This window comes from Lineus longissimus, chromosome 8, assembly GCF_910592395.1.
Source record: "Lineus longissimus chromosome 8, tnLinLong1.2, whole genome shotgun sequence".
Lineage (NCBI taxonomy): Eukaryota > Metazoa > Nemertea > Pilidiophora > Heteronemertea > Lineidae > Lineus > Lineus longissimus.
In genome coordinates, this window is record NC_088315.1 from 9,245,432 (window position 1) to 9,249,219 (window position 3,788).

Sequence of the window (3,788 nt, forward strand, 5' to 3'; positions counted from 1 at the left end):
GGAAGCTTTACTTGCTTCTGATGATGGTTTTATCTATCTGTGCAGGCCTACTTATTGTTGTCTCAATATTGGAATACCGTAGGAAGCTTTACTTGCTTCTGATGATGGCTTTACAGATCTATCTGTGTAGGCCTACTTATTGTTGTCTCAATATTGGAATACCGTAGGAAGCTTTACTTGCTTCTGATGATGGTTTTACAAATCTATGTAGGCCTACTTATTATTGTCTCAATATTGGAACACCGTAGAAAGCTTCACTTGCTTCTGATGATGGTTTTATAGATCTATGTAGGCCTACGTATTGTTGTGTCAATATTGGAATACCGTAGGAAGCTTTACTTGGTTCTGATGATGGTTTTACAGATCTATGTAGGCCTACTTAGTACTTATTGTTGCTTCAAGATTGGAATACCGTAGGAAGCTTACTTGCTTCTGATGATGGTTTTACAAATTTATGTAGGCCTACTTATTGTTGTGTCAAGATTGGAATACCGTAGGAAGCTTTACTTGCTTCTGATGATGGTTTTATCTATCTGATTGTGTAGGCCTACTTATTGTTGTCTCAATATTGGAATACCGTAGGAAGCTTTACTTGCTTCTGATGATGGTTTTACAGATCTCTCTGTGTAGGCCTAGTTATTGTTGTCTCAATATTGGAATACCGTAGGAAGCTTTACTTGCTTCTGATGATGGTTTTATAGATCTATCTGTGTAGGCCTACTTATTGTTGTCTCAATATTGGAATACCGTAGGAAGCTTTACTTGCTTCTGATGATGGTTTTACAGATCTATGTAGGCCTACTTATTATTGTCTCAATATTTGAATACCGTAGGAAGCTTCACTTGCTTCTGATGATGGTTTAATAGATCTATGTAGGCCTACTTACTGTTGTCTCAAGTCTGGAATACCGTAGGAAGCTTTACTTGCTTCTGATGATGGTTTTATCTATCTGTGCAGGCCTACTTATTGTTGTCTCAATATTGGATTGGAATACCGTAGGAAGCTTTACTTGCTTATGATGATGGTTTTACAGATCTATCTGTGTAGGCCTACTTATTGTTGTCTCAATATTGGAATACCGTAGGAAGCTTTACTTGCTTCTGATGATGGTTTTACAGATCTATGTAGGCCTACTTTTTATTGTCTCAATATTTGAATATCGTAGAAAGCTTCACTTGCTTCTGATGATGGTTTTATAGATCTATGTAGGCCTACTTATTGTTGTCTCAATATTGAAATACCGTAGGAAGCTTCACTCCCTTCTGATGATGGTTTTGCAGATCTATGTAGGCCTACTTATTGTTGTCTCAATATTGGAATACCGTAGGAAGCATCACTTGCTTCTGATGATGGTTTTACAGAACTATGTTGGCTTACTTATTGTTGTCTCAATATTGGAATACCGTAGGAAGCTTCACTTGCTTCTGATGATGGTTTTGCAGATCTATGTAGTCCTACTTATTGTTGTCTCAATATTGGAATACCGTAGGAAGCTTACTTGCTTCTGATGATGGTTTAACAGATCTATGTAGGCCTATTTATTGTTGTCTCAAGATTGGAATACCGTAGGAAGCTTTTCTTGCTTCTGATGATGGTTTTACAGATCTGTGTAAGGCTCACCGCAGGAAGCTTTATTTGCCTCTTATGATGGTTTTACAGATTCTATATAGACCAACTTATTGTTTCTCAATATTGGAATAACGTAGGAAGCTTAACTTGCTTCTGATGATAGTTTTACAGATTTATGTAGGCCTACCTATTTTTTGTTTCAATTATTGGAATACCGTAGGAAGCTTCACTCGCTTCTGATGATGGTTTGATAGATCTATGTAGGCCTACTTATTGTTGTCTCAAGACTGGAATACCCTAGGAAGCTTTACTTGCTTCTGATGATGGTTTTATCTATCTGTGCAGGCCTACTTATTGTTGTCTCAATATTGGAATACCGTAGGAAGCTTTACTTGCTTCTGATGATGGCTTTACAGATCTATCTGTGTAGGCCTACTTATTGTTGTCTCAATATTGGAATACCGTAGGAAGCTTTACTTGCTTCTGATGATGGTTTTACAAATCTATGTAGGCCTACTTATTATTGTCTCAATATTGGAACACCGTAGAAAGCTTCACTTGCTTCTGATGATGGTTTTATAGATCTATGTAGGCCTACGTATTGTTGTGTCAATATTGGAATACCGTAGGAAGCTTTACTTGGTTCTGATGATGGTTTTACAGATCTATGTAGGCCTACTTAGTACTTATTGTTGCTTCAAGATTGGAATACCGTAGGAAGCTTACTTGCTTCTGATGATGGTTTTACAAATTTATGTAGGCCTACTTATTGTTGTGTCAAGATTGGAATACCGTAGGAAGCTTTACTTGCTTCTGATGATGGTTTTATCTATCTGATTGTGTAGGCCTACTTATTGTTGTCTCAATATTGGAATACCGTAGGAAGCTTTACTTGCTTCTGATGATGGTTTTACAGATCTCTCTGTGTAGGCCTAGTTATTGTTGTCTCAATATTGGAATACCGTAGGAAGCTTTACTTGCTTCTGATGATGGTTTTATAGATCTATCTGTGTAGGCCTACTTATTGTTGTCTCAATATTGGAATACCGTAGGAAGCTTTACTTGCTTCTGATGATGGTTTTACAGATCTATGTAGGCCTACTTATTATTGTCTCAATATTTGAATACCGTAGGAAGCTTCACTTGCTTCTGATGATGGTTTAATAGATCTATGTAGGCCTACTTACTGTTGTCTCAAGTCTGGAATACCGTAGGAAGCTTTACTTGCTTCTGATGATGGTTTTATCTATCTGTGCAGGCCTACTTATTGTTGTCTCAATATTGGATTGGAATACCGTAGGAAGCTTTACTTGCTTATGATGATGGTTTTACAGATCTATCTGTGTAGGCCTACTTATTGTTGTCTCAATATTGGAATACCGTAGGAAGCTTTACTTGCTTCTGATGATGGTTTTACAGATCTATGTAGGCCTACTTTTTATTGTCTCAATATTTGAATATCGTAGAAAGCTTCACTTGCTTCTGATGATGGTTTTATAGATCTATGTAGGCCTACTTATTGTTGTCTCAATATTGAAATACCGTAGGAAGCTTCACTCCCTTCTGATGATGGTTTTGCAGATCTATGTAGGCCTACTTATTGTTGTCTCAATATTGGAATACCGTAGGAAGCATCACTTGCTTCTGATGATGGTTTTACAGAACTATGTTGGCTTACTTATTGTTGTCTCAATATTGGAATACCGTAGGAAGCTTCACTTGCTTCTGATGATGGTTTTGCAGATCTATGTAGTCCTACTTATTGTTGTCTCAATATTGGAATACCGTAGGAAGCTTACTTGCTTCTGATGATGGTTTAACAGATCTATGTAGGCCTATTTATTGTTGTCTCAAGATTGGAATACCGTAGGAAGCTTTTCTTGCTTCTGATGATGGTTTTACAGATCTGTGTAAGGCTCACCGCAGGAAGCTTTATTTGCCTCTTATGATGGTTTTACAGATTCTATATAGACCAACTTATTGTTTCTCAATATTGGAATAACGTAGGAAGCTTAACTTGCTTCTGATGATAGTTTTACAGATTTATGTAGGCCTACCTATTTTTTGTTTCAATTATTGGAATACCGTAGGAAGCTTCACTCGCTTCTGATGATGGTTTTGCAGATCTATGTAGGCCTACTTATTGTTGTCTCAAAATTGGAATACCGTAGGAAGCTTCACTCGCGTCTGATGATGGTTTTGCAGATCTATGTAGGCC